Below are 12,090 nucleotides of genomic sequence, written 5' to 3' on the forward strand. Positions count from 1 at the left end.
CTACTTGCAGCCCTCTCCCTCCTGCTTGTTGATGGCCCTTCCTGTTGCCTTGAACCTTCAGGTTGAGAACCTAAGTGCTGTAAGAATTCCTGCAGCTTCCCTTCTCTCAAAGCATTTTCCTTCAATCCTTTAATTGTTACCACACAGCCTACAATTGCAGCAACTGCCTGATGAAGTATATGAGAATTTTTTGAAGTGTAAGGCTCAGCTTTGAGACCTCTGAAAAAAGGTCATGTAAAAAGTGACAAAATGCAACGAAAGACAGGCTTTCCATTTGCTGAACAATGTGTTTGGCTCTTCCCTTTATGTCTATGTTTTTGGACATGACTGCAAGGTGCTCCGTATGATGATGCACAGCAGTGTACTGCCCCTGACCTGCTGCATAGTTTGAATGGAGAAAAACTGAGTGTGCCGATAAATGTGTGACAACCAGCGCTGAGTTTTTACTGCGGATGGGTTTCGTACTGTGTATCCTAATTCTGCTCCTATAGCCTTCAGCTCCCGCTTGCTTTTGGGACTGAAATGATACATTTTCCACACTAGTTGTAGAAGGTCATAAACTTTTTCAATCATTGGCACTGACCTTTGTGTGTTTAGCATTGCCAGTTCCAGCCGATGGGGTAAAAAAGTGGAAAGACAGAGCATGTTCAAATATCTCTTTTCTGAAAAGTGCCCCTATTCCCCCTGTGGCACTCATGTTCACGCTTGCACCATCTGCTCCAAAAGCACTCATTTTATGTACCCACCAATTTGGGTTGGTTGGGTCAGCATTCTGAAGCAGTGATTTAATGGTGTTTTGAATCCCTTCTGCATCACCATAATCAATCTTGGCCAAACCTACTAGATGAGTCTTAGGTGTTCCATCAGATACATACCTACAGTATGTGATGACATTGTCTTTCCCTGAGACATCTGTTCCACAATCAGTTATAACAGAAATGTACTTTACCTTTAAAGCTTCTTCCAGCACATTACTTTTTAATTCATCTGCAATGCAACCTACAAACTCTGCACATGCATTATCATTATCATGTTTTTGACACATCCATGCCATTCTTCATCAGCAGAATTTGAGATTTAAACTTTGTGAACGGCATTTCCTCCAGTGCAATCATATATGCTGCATTGAATTTTATTTTTTAATTCATCTCATTTTCTGTCACTTTCTTTACAAGCACTCTTCTATTTCAGATCCCTACCCGCAGCATTTAGCGAGATGACATTTGAAGCAGAGTGGGCATGTCAGATGATGCCTCGCTTCGGTTTGGCTTTAATCACGTGATAGTGTAATAGGAAAGGCAGACACACTGAGTGTGTTCGCACATAATTAAAAGCCATTTCTGTTGCTTTAAATTTAAAACTTAGATTGAGAGAGAGAGTCGCCACCGGCGACTGGAATGAAAAAACTTGTCGCAAAATAGAAAATCAAGTCGCACTGGCGACCATTTTTGTCGCTATCTGGAGCCCTGCAATATGACCTTAATTAAAGGTAGAAAACAGGTGTTTTGGACTGCATACTGCACAAACAGAACACAGACTTATCTGTCCTACATCTAATGATTGTCATTCCACAAAACGATGGAAGAAGATAAAAAGACAGGAAGAGAGGGCATTCATACAGCCACAGGCACTGTCAGGTTAGCGTGTTAATTGTCTATCAAAATGTGGCAAACTTGCAATATAATGGAAATCTGAAACTGCTGAAAGTTGTGAGGGAGTAGCGTAATCTGTCATCCCTTGCAATTTCCAGTTGTGTAATCTGAAATCATCAAAGCAAAAACAGCCAACAACTGCAATCATTAGTGTAATCTGCTACCCAACTTGAAGACATGTAGTGATGTACCAGCCTTATTTATCAGGCATCCCAGTAAATTTAATACGAAATGATTACAAAAGACTAGCTAGAAAGACAACTATTAAGTACAGGTTTGTTAACCCAGTGTCAACAGGAGTGAATATAAGTAAGAATTTTTTATTTTTTACACTAACAAAGTGGAATCTAATGATGAAGTAACAAAAACATTTAATGGCATTAGACTGTAAGAAGGTTAAAGGATAAGTTACTTTGGTAGCCTTTGTTGTGCTTCTTAAGCAAATACAGTAGGATGTAACCTAAAGGCATTGCAAAAACAAAAATATTGTTGATAGAAAGTAAAAGGTGCAGCTGACAAAGATAAACCTTTGATTTGGAATACCACCTGCACTGCCACCTAATTCTAAGTGAATTCTGAATCACAAGAGATTAAAACAGTTTATGGATCACAGTACACAAAACAAACACTATAATGAGGAAGAAAATCTGGATCTGATTTCTATAACTCCCAGAATTTCAGACTTCCACTATACACCACCTATAGTAAACAAAGTTAAAAAATATATTTGCCAAGGCCAAATTCCTTTTGCTTTAGGACTCTACATTCAGAACTCTTTTACATCATAGTTTCAAAATAGAGATTTCATTTTAAAATTTCAGCTGGTTCTCGGCCATGTCACAGTTTTGAACTCTGTATGCAACTCTCTGGATTTTTTGGACTTTCAAGTTACCTTTGCACATTTTCACAAACAGCCTATTGACATTTTCATTTTGACAGCATCTGCTGGCATTAAAGAAGTGGACTGCCTTTGTCTGAATGACAAAGAACACCGCCTTTGATTTGTCAAAAGCAGACTGTTCTACAGCCCAAGGTTATATACTCATTTCAGGTGAAATAGTGGTTGAGTATTTGCTGACTAAATTCATACTGACTGGAGCACTTGAAGGCTGAATGTAATTCAAGGGCAAAAGCCAATTCTTCATTCTCCACAATATGACATTATCAAAGAAAAAAGTACTGCACCACACAGTTGACTGTACGAGTTTCATTCTACCCGTTATGCACAGAAGGAATCCGGACAAAATTGCATGTTTGTATTCATGTGTGTCACACATTTTCAGTCTACTTTTGTTGCTCACAATTATACTTCTCTTACAATGTAAACTGGCTTCCAAATATCAGGAAACCAGGGAGCTTTATTCACCTTCATCCTCTGAATTATTCCTAGGAATGTAATCACTTCTAGAAGATTTAATTTCTTCATAAGACCATAAGGATTCATAATGCTGTCATATGTATAATATACACTCACCTAAAGGATTATTAGGAACACCTGTTCAATTTCTCATTAATGCAATTATCTAATCAACCAATCACATGGCAGTTGCTTCAATGCATTTAGGGGTGTGGTCCTGGTCAAGACAATCTCCTGAACTCCAAACTGAATGTCAGAATGGGACAGAAAGGTGATTTAAGCAATTTTGAGCATGGCATGGTTGTTGGTGCCAGACGGGCCGTCTGAGCATTTCACAATCTGCTCAGTTACTGGGATTTTCACGCACAACCATTTCTAGGGTTTACAAAGAATGGTGTAAAAAGGGAAAAACATCCAGTATGCGGCAGTCCTGTGGGCGAAAATGCCTTGTTGATGCTAGAGGTCAGAGGAGAATGGGCCGACTGATTCAAGCTGATAGAAGAGCAACTTTGACTGAAATAACCACTCGTTACAACCGAGGTATGCAGCAAAGCATTTGTGAAGCCACAACACGCACAACCTTGAGGCGGATGGGCTACAACAGCAGAAGACCCCACCGGGTACCACTCATCTCCACTACAAATAGGAAAAAGAGGCTACAATTTGCACAAGCTCACCAAAATTGGACAGATGAAGACTGGAAAAAAGTTGCCTGGTCTGATGAGTCTCGATTTCTGTTGAGACATTTAAATGATAGAGTCAGAATTTGGCGTAAACAGAATGAGAACATGGATCCATCATGCTTTGTTACCACTGTGCAGGCTGGTTGTGGTGGTGTAATGGTGTGTGGGATGTTTTCTTGGCACACTTTAGGCCCCTTAGCGCCAATTGGGCATCGTTGAAATGCCACGGGCTACCTGAGCATTGTTTCTAACCATGTCCATCCCTTCATGACCACCATGTACCCATCCTCTGATGGCTACTTCCAGCAGGATAATACATCATGTCACAAAGCTCGAATCATTTCAAATTGGTTACTTGAACATAACAATGAGTTCACTGTACTAAAATGGCCCCCACATTTCACCAGATCTCAACCGAATACAGCATGTTTGGGATATGGTGGAACGGGAGCTTCGTGCCCTGGATGTGCATCCCACAAATCTCCATCAACTGCAAGATGCTATCCTATCAATATGTGCCAACATTTCTAAAGAATGCTTTCAGCACCTTGTTGAATCAATGCCACGTAGAATTAAGGCAGTTCTGAAGGCGAAAGGGGGTCAAACACTGTATTAGTATGGTGTTCCTAATAATCCTTTAGGCGAGTATAGATAAACATAGATATAGATAACATCAAGTAGTTACTTAGATCTTTTAATGGTGGTCTTCTTATCATTCCAAAAGCTAGGTATAAAAGAAGTGGTGAGGTGGCCATTTGCTGTTATCCACCAAAAATGATGACTCTTGATATAGATATGCCAGGCTAACATCCTGGATCATCAAAAACTCCTTAAAACACACTTTTTAAATTTGGCTGTTTCGTAGCTATACTTTAGTTGTACTCCCAACTGACTACTGATGCAGAGAATTTGATGCACCACCATCTGATCAAGGCACTGTACAGCATAAATAAAGCTGGATGCCCCAGCTGTCCACAAGACCCATTGTATTCTCATCTTCTGAGATGAAGCCTGGAGACAATGACAGCGACTTACAGAACAATTTATGTTAGGTAGAATACCCAGTGGGGGCTGGACGTTTTTTTGATCTTGGAACACCTGCAGATTGTTTTTTTTTTTCCAATCCAGCATAACTAGAGTTTTTACATTTTTTCCCTCACAGTCATCTGACCTTATCATTGTTCTTATCTTTAGAGACTAAGAATGCAACACAACATAGAACGGCTCCACCTAGCTACTAATTGTATACCTATTTTGATGTAAACCTGCATTGATTTGTTTTTATTATGTATTCAATATTATTAGTCTTAGCTAACTGAATTTTTCTTTTCTTGTAATTTTTCTTTTAGACAGCCTGTAAAGCACTTTGAGTTACATCCTGTGTATGAAAGTGTGCTGCAGAAATCAATCTTCTTGTTGTAGAGGCTGACTACTTAAAATGCAAATATTCCATAGCATCAGTGTAAAGTTAAGTCCATTTTTAAATAAAATGACCTTGATGTATATGCCCAATTGTATTATTATCCTTTGGAGGAGTGAGGTTTGAAGAAGAAAGCCACACACCAGCAACAGAAGCTGCTGCATTCATTTTGATTGCTCAAAGTGCAATATATGTTTGAATAACTGTATAGTGTTTTTGAACCATGTTCTTATACTTTATCTCTCGTATGTAATTGTTTTTTGCAGCCAAATGCACTTCACATCACTGATAATGAATACACAGCATAGACAATGCATTTAAATACCCCATTCACAATCTGGTAAAGTTTACAATCAAACTGTTAAATTAAAAAGAATTTTTAAAAAATTTGAACAAAGCCAAAAACATGCAATTTTGCGTTTATTTGGTTTCCTATAGATTGCTACACAGCCTATTTAGCTTTTTTAAGAGGATGCATTTCCTTTTTTTATTATTACAGATTTGTGCCATTTGCACAACTCAATTATTGTTCTGTTGCTAAGAAGCCCACCTTTCCCTCTGTTAGTTTATTCCATTTTACAACATTTGGAGAAGAAATAAAAAAACAATGCTCCAAACAGGATGGCCTGTAACTTGTGTCCTTTACTTTCCCTAGGTATTCCAAAAACACCACACATCTCATCAGCTTCACAATTAAAATCACAGGTACTCAATCTGTACTTGTTGCACTCTTCTCTATTTTTTTTTCTTGAGCCATGACAGTTATCCTTGCTTCCTGGCGCTGCTTAACTATCACAAATGCAAATATAATTACTATCTAATTCTGTCTTCAGTTATCAAGAAACACTTTGCAACATGCAAAGTTTTTTTAATACCTGCTAAAAGTCTTTTTTCTTTTCTTTTTTCCTCCCTCCCTTGTGTCATCACAGAGGGTTTAGAAGGCAAAGATATGTATGAGTGTTTTAAATACAGGTACTCGTCAACATACGACCTATGCAAGTTATGACTGGTCGACTTTACAACGTGTTCAACAGTTTCCCCTGCCAGCTGTTGGCAGGTGCCAGTCATAAAATTAGAATATCATGACAAAGTTGATTTATTTCAGTAATTCCATTCAAAAAGTGAAACTTGTATATTAGATTCATTCATTACACACAGACTGATGTATTTCAAATGTTTATTTCTTTTAATTTTGATGATTATAACTGACAACTAATGAAAGTCCCAAATTCAGTATCTCGGAAAATTAGAATATTGTGAAAAGGTTCAATATTGAAGACACCTGGTGCCACACTCTAATCAGCTAATTAACCCAAAACACCTGCAAAAGCTTTTAAATGGTCTCTCAGTCTAGTTCTGTAGGCTACACAATCATGGGGAAGACTGCTGACTTGACAGTTGTCCAAAAGACGACCATTGACACCTTGTGCAAGGAGGGCAAGACACAAAAGGTCATTGCTAAAGAGGCTGGATGTTCACAGAGCTCGGTGTCCAAGCACATTAATAGAGAGGCGAAGGGAAGGACAAGATGTGGTAGAAAAAAGTGTACAAGCAATAGGGATAACCTCACCCTGGAGAGGATTGTGAAACAAAACCCATTCAAAACTGTGGGGGAGATTCACAAAGAGTGGACTGCAGCTGGAGTCAGTGCTTCAAGAACCACCACGCACAGACGTATGCAAGACATGGGTTTCAGCTGTCGCATTCCTTGTGTCAATCCACTCTTGAACAAGAGACAGTGTCAGAAGCATCTCGACTGGACTGCTGCTAAATGTTGGTCCAAAGTTATGTTCTCTGATGAAAGTAAATTTTGCATTTCCTTTGGAAATCAAGGTCCCAGAGTCTGGAGGAAGAGAGGAGGGGCACAGAATCCACGTTGCTTGAGGTCCAGTGTAAAGTTTCCACAGTCAGTGATGGTTTGGGGTGCCATGTCATCTGCTGGTGTTGGTCCATTGCGTTTTCTGAGGTCCAAGGTCAACGCAGCTGTCTACCAGGAAGTTTTAGAGCACTTCATGCTGCTGACAAACTTTATGGAGATGCAGATTTCATTTTCCAACAGGACCTGGCACCTGTGCAAAGTGCCAAAACTACCAGTACCTGGTTTAAGGACCATGGTATCCCTGTTCATGATTGGCCAGCAAGCTCGCCTGACCTTAACCCCACAGAAAATCTATGGGGTATTGTGAAGAGGAAGATGCAATACACCAAACCCAACAATTCAGAAGAGCTAAAGGCCACTATCAGAGCAACATGGGCTCTAAAACCACCTGAGCAGTGCCACAGACTGATCGACTAAATGCCACGCCGCATTGCTGCAGTAATCCAGGCCAAAGGAGCCCCAACTAAATATTGAGTGCTGTACATGCTCATACTTTTCATGTTCATACCTTTCAGTTGGCCAACATTTCTAAAAATCCTTTTTTTGCATTGGTCTTAATTGATATTCTAATTTTCCGTGATACTGAATTTGGGACTTTCATTAGTTGTCAGTTATTATCATTAAAATTAAGAGAAATAAACATTTGAAATACATCAGTCTGTGTGTAATGAATTAATCTAATATACAAGTTTCACTTTTTGAATGGAATTACTGAAATAAATCAACTTTGTCATGATATTCTAATTTTATGACCGGCACCTGTACATTGAGAGGCTATTCATCTCCTGGAGCTGTTTGCTCACTCAGTTTTAGGCAGCTACGTTAGCTTCATTTATGGTTCACCGACAGTGCACACACACACACACACACACACACACACACACACAGTAGTCTATCCTGTTGGGTTACATCAGACAATGAATGCGTGGAATCTTAAGGCGTATTTTCCATTGTTTTGGCAAAGTGAGTGACTTACTCTATAATTTCAGCTTGAACTTCGTTTAAAACAACAATTAAGATATTATCATAGATAATACATATCTCACACTCCTATTCTGGAGTTTGGTGTTGTGATGGAAATGGTTATGTGTAACACCATGTTTGAGAAGGAGGAAAAAAAGAATGCTGATGGCATATGAATATGGATGCGTAACAAACGCAATAGATTACTCACTGGTAAGGAATGTTGATCAGGGCATGGTGAAAAGTGTGAAGGTGATTCATGTGAAAGTGTGTCTAGTACAAAACTGGGTGATTGCAGGAAATACTTTAGGTAGAGGTATGAAGAAAAGTCAAAGGCAAAATACACTGAGGCTGGAAGTCTGAGTGTGTGAAAAGTATGTTTTCTGAAACATTGGTAAAAAGGCTTGGGTCAGTTGTGAACATTAGTTTCAACAGGAATACAAAAAAAAACAAAAATCAGATACAAGTGAAAAATCAGAATTTAGTCCATTTTAGCTGCCTTGTGTCTTTACTCTCATGCCCATATTAACAGACCCTAACAAAACTGATACATACTTCTTTAAATTGTGGACTGTAGAGGAAAACCTCACACATATTGATGGGCACCCTTGAGAATACATATACTGTAGTTATAATTTCTTCCAAAAATATCTCAATTCAGATCAGCTACTGAAACCCTCAATTGATGGAAAATTCTTTCACCACACACTTCTTATAGAAACATCTTTAATCTCTTCACCAGACTTTTTTCTACTACATACAGGATTGTACATGTTTTTCATTGGCCTCTCACTGACAAAAATGAGAAACAAATATTCTTGTATTTGACATATTATAGTGGTATACTTTGAAAAAATTGCTTTTGATTATTTCATGTGATTTTCGTTTTACTTTTTTGGATGTTTAATTCAAAAATGAAAACTCTTTCTACATCACATTACATTTTTTAACAAAACATTTTAGATGGCAATTATAGTTTATTGTTTTTGCACTATAATTAAACATTAATATTTTATTTTATGATAATTTGTTTGAATTTAATATTTTCCAATGTTAAACTCTATGTTTAAAGCAAAACAGTTAGTTTTTTGATAAAAAGGTCAGAACATGGCTTATAATAAATATGGCGAAGAATTATAAAAGCAGGTAGCAGCATGTGAAGCAACTAGAGAGACGTCTGGACCCATGACTGAGACAGCGAAGCAAGAATTTAAATTAGTTTCAGAAGGAACGGCCAGCTAGAAAAAAGGCGATAGCTTGTTCATAAACTTATTATCAGACCTAGCCTGATGGATCGAGATAAAGTGCATTTTAAGCATGACTTAATGAAGCAGTTTTTAAAATACCCAGTCATGAGATGAACCTTGTTGTAGGTGTATTTTTACCAAATGTTTCTAGGTTTGTCCGAGGCTAGGATCCAATATTAGAAAAAGGATTTCTAATGCAGAATTTGATGGCATTCAGGTACAACAGCCTCAAAGTTCACATTTTCCTTGAAAATCCTGGAGCAGTGAGTGAAGAACTGGGTGAAAGATTCCATCAGGATATCAAGGACATGGAATGAAGGTACCAGTGACGTTGTAATGTCAGAATGATTGTGGACTTCTGCTGGATGGCTCAAAGTGATGCACCAGAAAAAGTGTACAAACAATGAACCACCAAACTAAGAAGTGATAAAAACAATGTTAAGATATATTCACATTAAGCCAATAAATGTTATTGTTGTTTTCCTTATATACATGTTTAAAAATATTAAATTGATTATGTTCATGTTACATTGATTTCGAACAACATTCTATACATGAATGAATTGTATAATCTGGTAAATTTTAATTACATTTTATTTTCAGTTTTATACTTAAATGTGACATGATGGAAACATTCTAACAGTATTTTTTGCGTTCATGAATGCAAATAAAACATTTTAATGGATTTACATTTGCATACTGTGATTAACCGTGGTGTTATCTGTGTATTATTTGGTAACGAACATAATCGATAAATGATGTAATTCAAAATACAGCATCAGATGAAGGAAAAAAGGGAACCTTTCTCCAAGACTTTGTTTTTCATCGAATGGGAGTTTCATGAACTCTCAATCCACAACACTACAGTAAACTTCGCCTTTAAACTGGTACGACGCAATCTAAGGGGTGACACTTAACTTGCCGAATGTGACTTTCCCTAATTCTTATTGGTACAATCAAACAGGCTGGAACAAGTCCGGTTTGTCGAGTTACACTAGATTTGCCTAACTGGTGGAATTGCCCTCCTTATCTCCGAACGCTGTCAACTGCAAAAGCGATTTAGATCTAATGATCCTTCACTGCCAGTACTGCATGAAGTCTTATCTTCTTACGGTGTTAGTACGGAACGATTTCAGGTACATTATAAATTATCCTATTTGCCCAATGTTGCCAGGACAAAAGCTCCAGCTACTGATTAGTAATTAAGTAGGCTAAATGGCTCTGAAAATAGATGCAAGAAGGGAAAACATTTAACGTTCCCAACAGTTCTGTTTTGTCAAAAATATTACCCTCAAATAAGTGTTTAAATTAATAATTCTCAAGGAAACTAGCTTCTTGTAATTTATTAAAATAGGCGTGGAATTTCGGCATGAGAAAGAGAAAAAATATAGATATGAAAAATTTAATTGTAAATGACCTCTGTCATAACGCACCTATAGGGTGCTCCAGATCGAATTATGCAATTTTCATTACGCTATAAAACTTAAGTTTATTACATAGATAAATCACCCGTAAAATCCCGGACCATCGAAAAGTGTGCGAACTGACGACATGAAGAATCGTCCCCGCATAAATCAAAGTCATCCAGATGATTTGGACCTGCATAATTAAATCTGAACCACCCTATAGTTGGCCTCGTGTCTTCGCCTTGGTTGTCATTGAATCCAGAGTTGCATACAGTTAATTAAATATATTCCTTATTTCAACCCAAATATGAGCTCACTCCCAAACCCAGCAGCAGCCACAGCTCCCACAGGTGGATAAAACTAAACAAAGTCTCAAAACGAGAAGACGTAAATGAACACAAAACCATACAATTAAGAGCTTCCCGATCGCCCGAATTGTACTAACATGCTGCCGGAGAGAAGGACCTCCACACATTTTTGGGGCTTCTGTTAGTACGAAACCGAACGAACAGAGAATGATAAAAAAAAAAAAAGAAAGTTCCACAACTAGCATCGACATCTGATATTTTTCCTTAACTTACATACTTTTCGTTATTGCACATCGTGCGGCTCTTTTCCCGGCTGACCAGAACTGCCAGGGCTTGCAGAGTGCACGGGCGCAATAGAAGCGCGTAGCGGAACGATCCCCCACCCCTCTTGCAAACCCGTATGTGGTTTCACTAAAATCCAAGGCTGCTGAAATCTCATAAGGCCAAGACATTAATGCAACAAATCGTATTATTTGTGTACCTCAAAAATGTTGACTCCTGTTTCGCTGCATCGAGAAGACTGTGGCCATGTATATAACAGCTTGGTATGACAGGTCAAATCAAAGAAACATTTCCTGGAGACAAACTACACCTGCCCATCGCATACATTCCAATACCGGGAGTCGCCATGTTGCGGGGCAAATTGTGCGGGTGACGTCAATGGGTGGCACGAAATGTGGGTCGCCGCATTGAAAACGAAACATTCCACACTGAATGGTGATTAACTCCGTACGTTAAATGAAGTCAAAAAAGTATGGTGAAAATATAATCAATATTACTTTTATTGCATAATTCACAATTTAGCAGTTCACGTTGTATGTAAACATTTCCGTATTTTTTCGTATTGACCTATTTTAACACTGAATACTGGAGATGTGTCAATAATACTTCTTAATTAAAAATATGTTTATTCCATCATGTGCTGTAAAGTAAATAACATTCATCATTTTTCCCTCCCCATCCTGTGCCCCACAAAGGTTCAAGGTCTGAAGACTAGCTGCTACACCTTCAGACCACACTTGTCCAAAAAACTATTTCAAAACAGCTGGATTAAAACTAAACATATACTTTATTTATAGAGTTCTGTTACTGGACTAAGTTCATTTTAATAAGCATCCATAGGCTTAAATCATGGGCTGAACAGTTATCATTTGCATAATTCATGAGTCAAATCT

At 38.1% G+C, this 12,090-nt stretch overlaps 1 protein-coding gene across 3 annotated transcripts in view; it reads right to left on the reverse strand.

Annotated features, from left to right (window-relative positions):
* b4galt3 (UDP-Gal:betaGlcNAc beta 1,4- galactosyltransferase, polypeptide 3) overlaps positions 1-11,546 on the reverse strand; it is an 86,471-nt gene extending 74,925 nt beyond the window's left edge. Inside the window, exon 1 of one of the 3 annotated variants that reach the window (XM_039775412.1) lies at positions 11,397-11,546. The gene's annotated coding sequence lies outside the window, so the exon portion shown is untranslated. Of the gene's footprint in view, positions 1-11,188; positions 11,238-11,396 lie in introns of those variants that run through there. The other 2 variants (XM_039775413.1, XM_039775415.1) reach the window with 2 other exon arrangements.
* Positions 11,547-12,090: the final 544 nt, after the last annotated feature.

The sequence above is a fragment of the Polypterus senegalus genome, chromosome 13 (genome assembly GCF_016835505.1).
Source record: "Polypterus senegalus isolate Bchr_013 chromosome 13, ASM1683550v1, whole genome shotgun sequence".
NCBI lineage: Eukaryota > Metazoa > Chordata > Cladistia > Polypteriformes > Polypteridae > Polypterus > Polypterus senegalus.